We start from the raw sequence: 16,825 nt of genomic DNA, 5'->3' as shown, positions 1-16,825 counted from the left end.
TTTATGACTTTGGGTAAATTATGTCATGTCTCTCAATTTCAGTGTCTTCATTTGTAAAATCACGTGCAATGTGGGAGACCTGGGTTCACTACCTGGATTGGGAAGATCCCCTGGAGAAGGGAAAGACTACCCACTCCAGTATTCTGGCCTGGAGAATTCCATGGACAGCATAGTCCATGGGGTTACAAAGAGTCAGGCATGAGTGAGCTACTTTCACTATCAGTAGTTGTAAAATGGGGATAATATTAATTTTATAGACATTATGAAGACTTAAATAATAAGTGTTAATCTCTTGGCGGCTGCGGGCCGGCTCGCTAAGCGCAGGCGGCTGCGGGCCGGCTCGCTAAGCGCAGGCGGCTGCGGGCCGGCTCGCTAAGCGCAGGCGGCTGCGGGCCGGCTCGCTAAGCGCAGGCGGCTGCGGGCCGGCTCGCTAAGCGCAGGCGGCTGCGGGCCGGCTCGCTAAGCGCAGGCGGCTGCGGGCCGGCTCGCTAAGCGCAGGCGGCTGCGGGCCGGCTCGCTAAGCGCAGGCGGCTGCGGGCCGGCTCGCTAAGCGCAGGCGGCTGCGGGCCGGCTCGCTAAGCGCAGGCGGCTGCGGGCCGGCTCGCTAAGCGCAGGCGGCTGCGGGCCGGCTCGCTAAGCGCGGCCAAGAGGAGCTACCTCACGTCCGAAGTCAGGGGCAGCGGCCTAGAGTGCCAGGCTGCGACGGCGCAGGAATGGCCGAGAGGGGCTGCCCTGCGTCCCAGGTCAGTGGCGGCGGCCGAGAGGAGCTACCTGGCCTCCGAGGCCAGTGGTGGCCGGGAGGAGACACCCCGAGTCTGAGATCAGGGGCGGCCAGGAGAAGCCACCTCGTGCCCGAGGCCAGGGGTGGTGACCTTGAGGAGCCACCCACACCCGAGGCCAGGGCCGGTGGCTGGGAGGAGCAACGCGAAGAGTGGTGGCTGCACAGGCACAGGAGGGCCTAGAGGAGCTATCCCTCTTTGAAGGTCAGGAATGGTGGCAGTAAGGAGAAACCCCCCATTCCAGGTAAGGAACAGTGGCTGTGCTTTGCTGGAGCAGCCGTGAAGAGATACCCCACGCCCAAGGTAAGAGAAACCCAAGTAAGATGGTAGGTGTTGCAAGAGGGCATCAGAGGGCAGACACACTGAAACCATACTCACAGAAAACTAGTCAATCTAATCACACTAGGACCACAGCCTTGTCTAACTGAATGAAACCAAGCCATGCCTGTGGGGCAACCCAAGATGGGCGGGTCATGGTGGAGAGGCCTGACAGAATGTGGTTCACTGGAGAAGGGAATGGCAAGCCACTTCAGTATTCTTGCCTTGAGAACCCCATAAACAGTAGGAAAAGGCAAAATGATAGGATACCAAAAGAGAAACTCCCCAGGTCATTAGGTGCCCAATATGCTACTGGAGATCAGTGGAGAAATAACTCCAGAAAGAGTGAAGGAGGATGAAAGGGATGGAGCCAAAGCAAAAGTAATACCCAGTTGTGGGTGTGACTGGTGATAGAAGCAAGATTCGATGCCATAAAGAGCAATATTACATAGGAACCTGGAATGTCAGGTCCATGAATCAAGGCAAATTGGAAGTGGTCAAACAAGAGATGGCAAAGGTGAACGTCAACATTCTAGGAATCAGCGAACGAAAATGGACTGGAATTTAACTCAGATGACCATTACATCTACTACTGCAGACAAGAATCCCTTAGAAGAAATGGAGTAGCCATCATGGTCAACAAGAGTCCAAAATGCAGTACTTGGATGCAGTCTGAAAAACGACAGAATAATCTCTGTTTGTCTCCAAGGCAAACCATTCAGTATCACAGTTTTCCAAGTCTATGCCCCAGTCAGTAACGCTGAAGAAACTGAAGTTGAACGGTTTTATGAAGACCTACAAGACCTTTTAGAACTAACACCCAAAAAAGATGTCCTTTTCATTATAGGGGACTGGTATGCAAAAGTAGGAAGTCAAGAAACACCTGGAGTAACAGGCAAATTTGGCCTTGGAATGCGGAATGAAGCAGGGCAAAGACTAATAGAGTTTTGCCAAGAAAATGCACTGGTCATAGCTAACACCCTCTTCCAACAACACAAGAGAAGACTCTACACATGGACATCGTCAGATGGTCAACACCAAAATCAGATTGATTATATTCTTTGCAGCCAAAGATGGAGAAGCTCTATACAGTCAACAAAAACAAGACCGGGAGCTGACTGTGGCTCAGATCATGAACTCCTTATTGCTAAATTCAGACTTAAATTGAAGAAGGCAGGGAAAACCGCTAGACCGTTCAGGTATGACCTAAATCAAATCCCTTATAATTATACAGTGGAAGTGAGAAATAGATTTAAGGGCCTAGATCAGATAGATAGAGTGCCTGAACAGGAGATAGGGATGAAGACCATCCCCATGGAAAAGAAATGCAAAAAAGCAAAATGGCTGTTTGGCGAGGCCTTACAAATGACTGTGAAAAGAAGAGAGGCGAAAAGCAAAGGAGAAAAGGAAAGATATAAGCATCTGAATGCAGAGTTCCAAAGAATAGCAAGAAGAGATAAGAAAGCCTTCCTGAGTGATCAATGCAAAGAAATAGAGGCAAACAACAGAATGGGAAAGACTAGAGATCTCTTCAAGAAAATTAGAGATACCAAGGGAACATTTCATGCAAAGATGGGCTCGTTAAAGGACAGAAATGGTATGGACCTAACAGAAGCAGAAGATATTAAGAAGAGGTGGCAAGAATACACAGAAGAACTGTACAAAAAAGATCTTCACGAGCCAGATAATCATGATGATGTGATCACTAATCTAGAGCCAGGCATCTTGGAATGTGAAGTCAAGTGGGCCTTAGAAAGCATCACTACGAACAAAGCTAGTGGAGGTGATGGAATTCCAGTTGAGCTATTTCAAATCCTGAAAGATGATGCTGTGAAAGTGCTGCACTCAATATGCCAGCAAATTTGGAAAACTCAGCAGTGGCCACAGAACTGGAAAAGATCAGTTTTCATCCCAATCCCAAAGAAAGGCAATGCCAAAGAATGCTCAAACTACTGCACAATTGCACTCATCTCACACGCTAATAAAGTAATGCTCAAAATTCTCCAAGCCAGGCTTCAGCAATAGGTGAACCGTGAACTCCCTGATGTTCAAGCTGGTTTTAGAAAAGGCAGAGGAATCAGAGATCAAATTGCCAACATCCTATGGATCATGGAAAAAGCAAGAGAGTTCCAGAAAAACATCTATTTCTGCTTTATGGACTATGCCAAAGCCTTTGACTGTGTGGATCACAATAAACTGTGGAAAATTCTGAAAGAGATGGGAATACCAGACCACCTAACCTGCCTCTTGAGAAACCTGTATGCAGGTCAGGAAGCAACAGTTAGCACTGGACATGGAACAACAGACTGGTTCCAAATAGGAAAAGGAGTACGTCAAGGCTGTATATTGTCACCCTGCTTATTTAACTTATATGCAGAGTACATCATGAGAAACACTGGACTGGAAGAAACACAAGCTGGAATCAAGATTGCCGGGAGAAATATCAATAACCTCAGATATGCAGATGACACCACCCTTGTGGCAGAAAGTGAAGAGGAACTAAAGAGCCTCTTGATGAAAGTGAAAGAGGAGAGTCAAAAAGTTGGCTTCAAGTTCAACATTCAGAAAACTAAGATCATGGCATCCAGCCCCATCACTTCATGGGAAATAGATGGGGAAACAGTGGAAACAGTGTCAGACTTTAATTTTTTGGGCTCCTAAATCACTGCAGTTGGTGACTGCAGCCATGAAATTAAAAGACGCTTACTTCTTGGAAGAAAAGTTATGACCAACCTAGATAGTATATTCAAAAGCAGAGACGTTACCGACTAAGGTCCATCTAGTCAAGGCTATGGTTTTTCCTGTGGTCATGTATGGATGTGAGAGTTGGACTGTGAAGAAGGCTGAGCGCCGAAGAATTGATGCTTTTGAACTGTGGTGTTGGGGAAGACTCTTGAGGGTCCCTTGGACTGCAAGGAGATCCAACCAGTCCATTCTGAAGGAGATCAGTCCTGGGTGTTCTTTGGAAGGAATGATGCTAAAGCTGAAGCTCCAGTACTTTGGACACCTCATGCGAAGAGTTGACTCATTGGAAAAGACTCTGATGCTGGGAGGGATTGGGGGCAGGAGAAGAAGGGGACGACCCAGAATGAGATGGCTGGATGGCATCACGGACTCGATGGTGGTGAGTCTGAGTGAACTCTGGGAGTTGGTGATGGACAGGGAGGCCTGGTGTGCTGCGGTTCATGGGGTCGCAAAGAGTCGGACACGACTGAGCAAGTGAACTGAACTGAACTGAATCTCTTTGCATAGTGCCTGGCATCAGAGCCAGCATTCAGTAGTATTTGATATTATTAATAGTACTAGCATTACTAATATCAGTGTTGTTAAAAGTAAAACTGAATCCTTATCTTTCTGCTCAGTTTCAATGATCTTTGTCTCAATTCACCTTCAGCTTCCCACTCTTGTGGCTACCCTCCAAATACTATCTTTTACCCTACTGCTCCACATTTGTTATTTTATATTCTGACATCATATTTGTTGAATACATCTTCCTAACTTTGCACATGTCACAATAACCTACTTTCATCATACTTGCTCTTCAATTTAAGTTCTAAGACATTATTTCTACCTTATCTAGCAGATGGCCTACTTCATTTCTTCCAGAAAAAAATAGAGGTGTTCATGAATTCCAGAAAAAAATAGAGGTGTTCATGAATGGAATTCATTCACGTTGCATCTTCTAACACACAAAATTGTCTGCAAACTAATCATTTTATTTTTCTCTCCAATCTCAGAATTATCCAAGGGTAATTATTGTATCTCTTCCCAAATTTTTTTCAAAGGTGGTCAAAAACTCCTTTCTACAACTTTGCTTTCTATTGACTAGTCATTTCAATACATCATATCACCATACTCTGTTTCATGGCAATTACATATCTCTCTTTTTGTGTCACATGTAAGAATCTATTTTCCAAATCTGATATGGTGACTGCAGCCATGAAATTAAAAGCTGCTTACTCCTTGGAAGAAAAGTTATGACTAACCCAGATAGCATATTGAAAAGCAGAGACATTACTTTGCCAACAAAGGTCCGTTTAGTCAAGGCTACGGTTTTTCCAGTGGTCACGTATGGATGCGAGAGTTGGACTGTGAAGAAAGCTGAGTGCCAAAGAATTGATGTTTTTGAACTGTGGTGTTGGAGAAGACTCTTGAGAGTCCCTTGGATTGCAAGGAGAGCCAACCAGTCCATTCTAAAGGAGATCAGCCCTGGGATTTCTTTGGAAGGAATGATGCTAAAGCTGAAACTCCAGTACTTTGGCCACCTCATGTGAAGAGTTAACTCATTGGAAAAGAGTCTGATGCTTGGAGGGATTGGGGGCAGGAGGAGAAGGGGACGACAGAGGATGAGATGGCTGGATGGCATCACTGACTCAATGGACAGGAGTTTGAGTGAACTCCGGGAGATGGTGATGGACAGGGAAGCCTGGCGTGCTGCGATTCATGGGGTCTCAAAGAGTCGGACACGACTGAGTGACTGAACTGAACTGAACTGAACCTTAAATTAATGCAACCCTGAGAAGAGTCTTTCAGTGTGATTGCATATTCATTCCATTATCACTGTTTTCGATCCCACCACTCTTCGGTCTTCCTTTTTCCTCTCTGGTCATTTCCTCTCAGTTCCCCTATAAATTATTCTTCCTTCCTTCATCTGTCCCAGAAGGGTTATTTAGCATTGCCAGGCTCTGACTTTCAGTCCTTTTCTGTCAAGGGGCAGCCTTAGTCCAAGATCAGAGAGTAGGCCAATGTGTTCACGCTTCTGTCCCTCCCCCACTTCCCACATCCCTTCTGGTCTTGGGAAGTAGTAGCTCTCCCCTGTTGCTAGCAGAGGATGCTTCACTGCCAGGGATGTCTGTCTTGGGTCAGCTGTGTCAGTTTCAATTAGGTTATGTTGCAGATAAACACCTCCCCCAAAATCTTAGGGACTTGCAACAAAGAGTTTATTTCTGATTCCTTTTACATACCTAGAGTGCATCAGGTCCAGGATTCAGGTTGATGGGTTATCTGGGATATTGCTCATCTTAGAGAGAAGGAAAAAAAAGAGAAAGTGGTAAAAGATGATTCTTAAAGACCTTCTTCAAAGGAGCACATAATTCACATCCTTTAGCTGAAATAAGTCATATGTTCAGATCTTAAATGTATGGTACAAAAGTCTAATTATCCCTCAGTGAGAGACTTCATGTGGCAGACAGACTTGAAGACAGTCCCGGTTTATACCAACACCTATATGGTCATCCTTTCTGCAATTCGCTTGAGTGTGGTCACAGGATCTGTGACTTGCCTCTAACATAGACTATGGCAAAGGTGACAGGGAGTCGCTTCTGTTATTATGTGACAAAGGTGAAAATCTCATACTAGGAGATGTTCTTCCTTATTAATTTTGATGAGGTACTCTGCTCATGTTGAGAGCTGCACTGTGGAGAGAGTGTCACATGACAGGGAACTGAGGGTCTACCTAACAGCCAACAAGGAAGAAAACTGGTGAAAAAATCAATTGGAAGTACAAGTAAGCTTGGAAGTACATCCTTATCTAGTTGAACATTCAATGAACTCCAGCCTTGACTGACAACTTCATTACAATCTATGAGAAACACTGAAGCAAAGGACCCAGTTAAATTGTTCCTGGACTTCTGAGCTACAAAATCTATGAAATAGCACACCTTTTGAAATAGCACATGATTTTTTTTAATCATGACCTTTGGGTAATTTTTAATGTAATAATGGTCATAATATAGCAATGTTCAAAGGCTCTGATAAGATAGAAAATATTTATGAAAAATAATTAAATTTGCCTGGTCCGCTTGTATGGCCACAAGTATTACCTCCTGTAACTTAGCATAAAAAATATCCTCACCCCCTCCCAAAAGGAGGCAACCAAAATTTCCATCATTTTGGCCTAAGACTGAAAGTTCAAGATTTCATCATAGTTTCTGTGTAAGTTTCAGATATACCTTCTCTTAATTCAGAGACCTGTGAACTAAAAATTACAACTTACCTGCCTCCCAAATCCAGCATTCAGTGAAAGAACGGAGACAGAACAACCACAGTGAACATTCCCCATTTTGAAAGAGAAAGACTGGTTGGCTGTGGTTGTCTCTTACACTGATAGCTACTAATGGACAACTCCTAGAGTTTGCCTCATTTAGTCCCCTCCTCTTGAATTTAAACTGGTCTTGTGACTTGTTTAAATAGTAGAATACTACAGAAGTACATTTGGACTAACTCCTGTCCTAAACCTTAAGAAGTCCTAACAGCTTCCAGTTTGTGTACTTCCAGTTTGGTGCCAGGGCCCAGGGTCCAGCCACCATAAGGAAGATGTATGATTATCCTGAAACTACAATACTTTTAAGGAAACCTGCGTGAGCCACCTGGAGAGGCCACATGGAGGAGAAGCAGAGTGCACCAAATGACGGCCTCACCTGAGATTCCAGCCAACAGCATAGACCAACTGCCACCATTGGGGACATTCCAAATCAGTTGAACCTCCAGTGAGCCACTGTGGATGTTCCAGACAGTTGAGCCTTATGATGACTGTAGCCACAGTTCACACCATACAGAGAAAAACTATTCAGGTGAGCCCAGCTAATCCACAGAGTCATGAGCAGCAATAAATGGTGGTTGCTGATTGCAGCCAGTGAGCAAGGCAGGTACACTGTCCCTGAGTACCTGGCCTAGTGGTTGTGTCGTATGTGTACAGGGGCCCTAAGATGGGAGGCCCCAAAGCAGCAGCAGAAGTGGTGGTGGTCACAGCACTAAGAGAGTACAGGGGGCACAGCTTTCAAATGGGACAGCACAGGACCTGGATGGTAGGCTGTTTGCTTCCAGACCTCATCCCTAAGTGTTTGCAATGATTAACTCTTGGTGCTGAGCACTGGGACAGGTACTGCAGATGCCCATCCTGTAAATTTTGTCAGTAAATTATTATAAAATAACATCGCCAGTCTAGATTCGATGCAGGATACAGGATGCTTGAGGCTGGTGCACTGGGATGACCCAGAGAGATGGTATGGGGAGGGAGAAGGGAAGGGGGGTCCAAAGAAAAGAAAAAAGAAATAACATCATATACATGGACATTGCAATAAAACATATCAGAATATATGTATTATTCTGTAATGTATCATATGAATATATGTATCATATGTATATATGATACATACATATGAATATATGTATCATAATTAGTATTATTCTGGTTTTGGAAATTGCTGAGTCATTACAAGCAGGTACCCATAGGCTTAAAGATAGAAATTAAATTTAAAGATCACACAGTTTAACAGAAAAAAGCACTTTTTTAATATGAAACTTTGCATAAACCAGTTATTCAGAAGGCACCTTGAAAATTAATTTCTCCTTGTAGTTCATTAAATTGCCATTGCATAACCTTTCAATTGGAGAAGGCAATGGCGCCCCACTCCAGTACTCTTGCCTGGAAACTCCCATGGATGGAGGAGCCTGGTGGGCTGCAGTCCATGAGGTCGCTAAGAGTCGGATATGACTGAGCAACTTCACTTTCACTTTTTACTTTCATGTATTGGAGAAGGAAATGGCAACCCACTCCAGTGTTCTTGCCTGGAGAATCCCAGGGACTGGGGAGCCTGGTAGGCTGCCGTCTATGGGGTCGCGCAGAGTGGACACGACTGACAACTGATGTGACGTAACCTTTCAATTCAGACAAGAAACTCACTTGTATAAAGAGTTAAATCTTTCCAGAAAAAGTGTTATGTCAGACTTAACAGCTCTACATGAACTATAGTTTATCCTTCAAAATAGTTTATCAAAAATATGTTCTAGGGTTGTCCCGCCAAAAAAATACTCATCACAGCTCCAGTAACAGTTCCAGTAGCAAAAAGGTTCTTTTCAAAGTTAGATACTTTAAAAAATTAGGTACAATCTTACATTTACTAAAACTACCTCATATTGCTTTCAGTTATATCCATGTGAAAGTAAAGTTGCTAAAGCTATAAATTGTGATGACCTAATAAATTTGCAGAAAGATAAGCCAAAAAAATCAATGATCAATCAAGAAGTCACAAGAGTATAGTATTTTATTCATTATTTTATATAAATTATAATGTCTAAATAGTTTTTACAACTTAAAAATTTATGTTCTTATGTATCAGTATTACCTCTATTATAGTTTCTAAGTAATAAACATTTTAAAGGTAAAATCTTTATATTTTAGTATTTTCAGTAATCTTTTCTTTGAGTTTTGAACAAGGGTACCTGTTACCATTTTGCAGTGGAACCTGAGTATGTAATATATCACACACACCTATTTACTCAATTATTTTTATTTTGTAATAAAATTTTTCATTTATAGAGCATATATATTTTAGTATTCTTTCAGTAGATTTATATGTTGATGCATTTTACAAAATTGCATACCTTTAAGAAAATCCTAAAATTTGATATTGTGCCTAGAGCACACTGCAGTTGTATATCAGCTCTTCTTGAAGAAACATGAACAGTAATTTGTATTATTTGAAGGAAAATAACAAGAATTCCTACTACCCTGGGTTTTTTTTTTATTTAATTAGAGGATAATTTTTTTACAATATTGTATTGATTTCTGCCATACAACAATGTGAATCAGCCATAAGTATACATATATCTCCTCCCTCTTGAACGTCCCTCCCATCTCCCACCCCATCCCACCCCTCTGGGTTATCGGAGAGCACCAGGTTGAACCCCCTGTGTTATACAGCAATTTTCTACTATCTGTTTTACATATGGTAGGGTGTATGTTTCAGTGCTATGCTCTCAATTCGTCCCACCCTCTCTTTCCCCTGCTGTGTCCACAAGTCTGTTCTCTTAAGTGAGGTGAAAGTTGCTCAGTAGTGTCCGACTCTTTGCGACCCCATGGACTATACAGTCCATGGGATTCTCCAGGCCATAGTACTGGAGGCTTTCCCTTCTCCAAGGGATCTTCCCAACCCAGGGATTGAACCGAGGCCTCCTGCATTGCAGGCTGATTCTTTACCAGTTGAGCCACAGGGGAAACCCAAGAATACTGGAGTGGGTAGCCTATCCCTTCTCCAGCGGATCTTCCCAACCCAGGAATCAAACCAGGGTCTCCTTCATTGCAGGTGGATTCTTTACCAACTGAGCTATCAGGGAAGCTCTGTGTTCTCTTTATCTACTTCTCTATTCCTGTCTGGCAAATAGTTTCATCAGTACCATTTTTCTAGATTCCTGATATATGTGTTAATATGTTTTTCTCTGTCTTCCTTCCCTCTATATAACAGGCTCTAGGTGCATCCACCTCACTAGAACTGACTCAAATATGTCCCTTTTCTGGCTGAGTAATATTCCACTGTGTGCATGTACCACATCGTCTTTATCTTCCTCTGTCAGTGGGCGTCTGTGTGGCTGTTCTGGCTGTTTTAAACTGTGGTGCAGTGATCACTGGGTACATGTGTTTTTTAAAATTATGGTTTTCTCAGGGTATATGGCCCAGTAGTGGGATTGCTGGATCATAGGGTAGTTTTATGCTCGATTTTGCAAGGAATCTCCATACTATTCTCCATAGTGGCGGTATTAATTTATATTCCACCAACACTGCAAGAGGGTTCCCTTTCTACATTTCCTCTCCAGTAGTTATTGTTACCCTGGTTTTGATCCTAGTACTATAAGTCACTCTCTCATTGCTGTTCTTGGAGATGTCCCCCAAGTTTAGAACAGTGCTGTCAATTCTGCTGAATTACTTGAATAAGAATTTCTTCATTCTGTGTTGGGGAAAAGGATTTAGGTAGCTGCAGCTATTAAGTGTATTGAAAGTGAAAGTGAAAGTGTTACTCAGTGGTGTCTGACTCTTTGCAACTCCACGGACTATAGCCCACCTGGCTCCTCTGTCCATGGAATTCTCCAGGCAAGAATACTGGAGTAGGGGCCATGTCCTTCTCCAGGGGATCTTCCTGACCCAGGAATTGAACCCAGGTCTCCCACATTGCAGGCAGATTCTTTACCATTCGAACTACTTGGGAAGCCCATTAAGTGTATTAAATGTTACTTAATATTGCATATTCTGTAGGGGCAGAGAAGATGACCTAGGATTGCCTATGGCTGAAAAGGTGGTTGTTAGAGAAAAGGTTGGCCTGAGAGCTTAGAGATAATATCGTAAGAGTTAGTGAACATTAGTTGAGATTGTCAAAAATGAGATGGATTCTGTGATAAAATAGCAACTATGTAAAGACTAAATCATCCAGTAATTTTGATAGGTTAATTTATAACTTCTTATAACTTCTTTGTGTTCATGCTGTCTTCCCCCATTATTAGCCAGAAATCTCTGTGAATCAGACCTGCTGATGCTGGCCTCTGAATATAGTGGCTGTTGTGATACTGGCAGCCATATCCCAGGGAGTGGGATCATGAGAGGATTTGTTTGACATTTCATTCAATTGATAGAGTCTCTAGAGAAAAGTCTAGATAAGTTCTTAAGTTGTCATTGCCATTATTAAGATACCAGACTGAATGCTTTGAGAAACAAACATCAAAGCTCTCAAAAATTATAGTAAGCATGTGACTTGAGGTTAAAGACTGGCAAGAAAAATTAAATAACAGTATAAGTTACCTATTTGACAACTCTTTCTTCTATATTTTAATTAATTTTTAATATGTTTTGCTTTATTTTGAAAGTATTTATGTGGGATAAACATTTTAAATGCATTTCTCTAAAATGCTTATTTACTCACTGTAATTATATGTGTTATTATAGATATATATGATTCATCCCAGTTGAATGATTTCCTTTGTCCCAAATGTTCTTTCTTATGCTGAATCCCCTTAGATTTTAAGTTCAAAATCTGAATAGTGTTGCATGATATTGACACATAAGTTCGATCTCTATGGAAAACTAAGCCAAGTATCATGGGCTCCATGATAAAATATCTAGTTCATAAGCAAGAACCAAATTAATCATAGTCCCAGATTCATTTAGAACACCAAACAAGACAGTATGTATTGTGCATATACTCTGTAGATTTTGTTGAGTGTTGAGTAAATAGGATTTCCTGAAATGAGCATGAGAGAAACAGAAGTTTCATAACGGCTGGATGTTTTTTGGCCCAATCTAATTGGAATGATGAAACTGTTATCATTGAGTCTGGGATAACTGTTGGAGAAACAGGTTTTGGAGGGAAAATATAATGGTTTCATATATAATGTTCATCTTTTTATCTATGGGCTTGCCTCATGGCTCAGAGAGTACAGAATCTGCCTGCAGTGCAGGAGACCCAGGTTCAGTCCTTGGGTTGGGAAGATCCCCTGGAGAAGGCAATGGCAACCCAGTTTAGTATTCTTGCCTGAACAATTCCATGGACAGAGGAGGCTAGCAGGCTACAGTCCATGGGGTTGCAAAGAGTTGGAAACAATGAAGTGACTAACACTTGCACTTTCACACTTTTTTTATTGATACGTAAGAGTTTCTTAATGGTAGGCAAATATAGCTTTCACTTGATACAAGTTGTAACTTTTATTGTTTTATGAGCTATTTTTAACATAACTAATTATAAATATTGTTAAATTTAAAATTTTTGATCATTATTATATCTTTTATATTGACTGTTTCTTTTATATCATGCTTTTATATTCCTTTCACAGATTAAAAAATTTTTTCTCTTCATTTCCTTTAGTATATTTTAATCTTACTTATATAATATATAAAATTTTTATATATGTTTGAGCTTTTTGTGTTCTTTTGAGAAGATAGTATATATAATCCAAGTCTGAAAATTTGGATATCGAGGACCATTGGCACATCTGTGCATCTCTGCATGCTTCCTCTAATTTGTCTCCATTGTTCATAATTTTCTGCCTCATTGAAGTCTGCTGTAATGCATATATTGAAACATGCTTGAATTTCATAGGATGCAAACTGATTGTATCATTTCTATTTCTAATTTGCTCTAAATTAGATCATTCCATCTTTCATGCTTTCTGCCTTTAGCCTTTTTCCCTGATTGCATTGCATGCCTTTTTGGTCCACAGTATGGATCAGAAACGGAGAGCTGGGAAATGTATGAAAAGAAGTTTGAAACTGTGAAGAATTATGAGTCCAGAGGATAGTTCAGAAAGGTGAGAATCAGAAACATTCTCATTGGAGCCCAACATCCATTTTCATGCATGCTCAGAAGCTTATCATTGTCTTTGACCAGGCAACCTAAAAGAAGCCAAGTTTCACAGTATGGAACGTGTACAGTATGGTGTCTCTGGAGTGCATCTGGGAGTGACCTGGCGTATGCTGACTCAATCCCCTGCTACTCTCGGCACTGCAGTTCATTTTATGCAGATCCCTGCAAAATGAAAAGAATTAACAGCAGCTCTGTAACCCTCAATGTAAATTTCCTAGCACAAAGATAACCAAAGAAGTTCTCATCTGAGAGTGTTTTTTATCTGAGTTTTTGCATTGCTTATTGTGAAGAAATTTGAAATTTACTGATTATAGAGCAAAACTTAGAGAACAGAAGTTAGTCTTATAGGTTCCTTCTCTGCATGACTGATGGAATGCATAAAAATAAGGAGCTCTAGACTTAAATGCATTGGAGAAGGAAATGGCAACCCACTCCAGTGTTCTTGCCTGGAGAATCCCAGGGATGGGGGAGCCTGGTGGGCTGCCGTCCATGGGGTCGCACAGAGTCGGACACGACTGAAGCGACTTAGCAGCAGCAGCAGACTTAAATGGCTCCCTAGAACTGACTTGTATAGCACATGTCCTTCATGCACAGTGAACACTGATCTCTAACTCTGAAACCAGAATACATCCTAGAACAAAAATCTGTTTTTTGGAGGTGTATATGGTAGTTTGGACCCTTTCAGAGATACATGTTATGCTTGCTATTTGCTTGTATCCTTAATTAATGATTAGTAAAATTTGCCATTAAGGTGCATAATTTCTCTGCTTTGACAATTTGACTTCTGTTACAGTATAATGACTTTTGATTAGAACTATATCATTCAACCAACTTCTGGGTGCTTCTGAAATTACTATAAATTCTTACTCAGCTTCTCATTATTATCTTCTTTTCTTTCATATTTTCATTATCTCAATTCTTAAAAATTATTTATTCTTGCCTTTTTCTTCTATATTTGATTCCTTAGGATAATCATTTATTTTGAAGAAAATTTTTCACTGTTGCTCCCCTAATGACTCAGACAGTAAAGAATTCACCTGCAATGTGGAAGACGTGAGTTTGATCCCTGGATTGGGAAGATCCCCTGGAGGAGGGCATGGCAACCCACTCTAGCATTCTTGCCTGGAGAATCCCCATGGACAGAGGAGCCTGGTGGGCTACAGTCCATGGAGTCACAAAAAGTCAGACTTGACTGGGTGACTAAGCACTCTACAGGAGATGGGCCGTCCTTCCATTTAGTCCATCATATTTAGAACATTGAAAGTAGAATCAAATCACTTTCTGATTTCTTAATTGAGCTGCTCGTCCCTTTCTCATTTCACAGGAACAGGAAGTTCCTCACATGTTCTCATCAAGAACAGTGTTGCCAGAGTTGTCCATCTGGTTTGTAAAGATGCAAGATAGTCTCAGAACCTGAAGCAAGCTGGAGAGACCTCCAAAGACGTAATTTAAAGCCACACTCTGAAAATAACAGAGCAAATGGGAAAGGCCTGTTCTCCACTGAGTTTTCAGTCCTGGTAACTGAACTAAAAAAGACTGTGGCCTCTTCCAACCTCAACACCAGGCTCAACCAGAAAAATGAAATAAATATTTCTCATTCAGGTTAGTTTGTCTATAATTATATCTCATTGCCTGGAAAAATGTTTTAAGACTGAGTGCACACTGCTGAGTTTCTAATTGGAAGAGAAATGATATCGAGTTCCTATACTGTATTTTTTAGGCAATTTTCCCTAATCTGTGTTATTTCCTTCTTTCTGCTAGCTTTGGGTTTAGGTTGTTTCCCCAGTTATTTAAGAGATAAAGTTAGGTTGTTGACTTAAAATCTTCCCTCTTGTTAAATGTAAGCATTTGCAGCTCTAAACGTTTCTGTGCTGTTCACTCATTCACTCGTGTTGCCTTAACCCTGTGAGTTTGGGATGAGGGGATCACACTACTGCAACAGGTTTCTGTGATCACCACACTCATACGGCCCCCTGGGGAGAGATCAGCAGTTCCTGGTGACATACTAGAAGTGCCCTCCACGACAAGGCCTGGCTTGTAGCTCTTTCTATAGAAACATTTTTTAGTGTATTTCACAAATGCCTGCCATGGACGTGCTGGCTCCATTTCCTCCTGGGTACATGAAGGCTGCTCTAGCCAGATCTGAGATTAACTATCCTATGTCTGCATCCCCAGTTGCTCTCATGTTTATAGCACCTGTGGTGGTTGCATGGTGAGTGTTGTCATTGCTAATGCTACCCCTGTTGTTAGGCCCCACCTGTTTCTGGATTGCAAGAAAGAATATGCTTCTCTGGAGTAAAAGATAAATTCAGTAGGCCTGGGTTGTCTAAAACCTGCATGTTCCAAAGAAGGGTTTGACCCTTGCCAGGCTCCCAGGAGTTGACCTCTGAGTTTTTGGAATCTACTGACTGATAAAAACGCATTTTTTACATGGGGCTTTGGTACACTTAACAGCAGTTTGACATCTGAGAGACTAATAACTAAGGTCAGCCATGTCACTCCTTTTCTAAATGACTGATCCTGAATAAAAACTGGATACCCGGCTCAGATGAACTTTGTGGGCTGGTAATACTTTGTGCATGTTGTCTCTCATTTTTGCTAGGGGAATTAAATGTCTGTATCAGTCCACAGGGAGAGGACAAAATCTGCATCTGATGGTTCTTCTAGATTCTTCCTTTTCCTTGGCTTTTTTTTTTTTTTCTGCATTATGTGGCATATGGGATCTTAGTTCCCAAAACAGGGATCAAACCTATCTTCCCTGAGCTGGGAGTTGTTGTTATTGTCCAGTCTCTTAAGTCGTGTTCAACTCTTTGTGACCCCATGGACTGCAGCATGCTAGGTTTCCCGGTCCTTCACCATCTCCCAGAGTTTGCTCCAATTCATAAGCATGAATTCTTATTCATGGAAGCATGGAGTCTTAACCAGTGGACTGCCAGGTAAGCCCCCCTTATCTAATTTTAATCTGTATCTTTTTTTCTCTTTTTAAAATTCGTTGATAGTAATTCATTGATAGTATTAGTTTCAGGTGTACAGCATAGTGATTCAAAGTTTTTATAGCTTATATTTCATTTAAAATTATTATAAAATATTGGATATATTCCTGAAAGGTTGCTGCTGCAAGCCGTGTGTTTTGCTGGGATTCGTATCCTATCCCCAGAGGAGAGGATTTCGATCTAGGGTCAGAGACAAGGCTTGACTACTTGGGGCTTTTCGTGTAAAGTTTTATTAAAGTATAACAGAGATGGGGAAAGCTTCTGACACAGACAGAAAAGGGACAGAAAGAATGCCCCTTTGCTAGTTTTTAGCAAGGTGTTTTATGTCTGTTAGAAAGCTATTAATCAGGTAAGAAAGACACCTCAAGGCTGAGGGAGTTTTACCAGGCCCCTCTCCCACAATATGCATTTTTGAGATAGGATGGCAAGAGGTGTGTCATCCCCCGGCCATAAAACAATTGACATAAATGCTGGTTTATTGAGCCATTATCAGCCTAAGGTTTGAGAAGTTAGTCTTAGGCAGAACCATTTTGAAGAAAGGCAGATTCTGAAGCAAATACATAGTTTCATTACACAGCTTAAGAAAAACATTTCCATTAAAAAACAA

Source organism: Ovis canadensis, chromosome 5, assembly GCF_042477335.2.
Source record: "Ovis canadensis isolate MfBH-ARS-UI-01 breed Bighorn chromosome 5, ARS-UI_OviCan_v2, whole genome shotgun sequence".
Lineage (NCBI taxonomy): Eukaryota > Metazoa > Chordata > Mammalia > Artiodactyla > Bovidae > Ovis > Ovis canadensis.
This window is presented reverse-complemented; position numbering follows the sequence as displayed.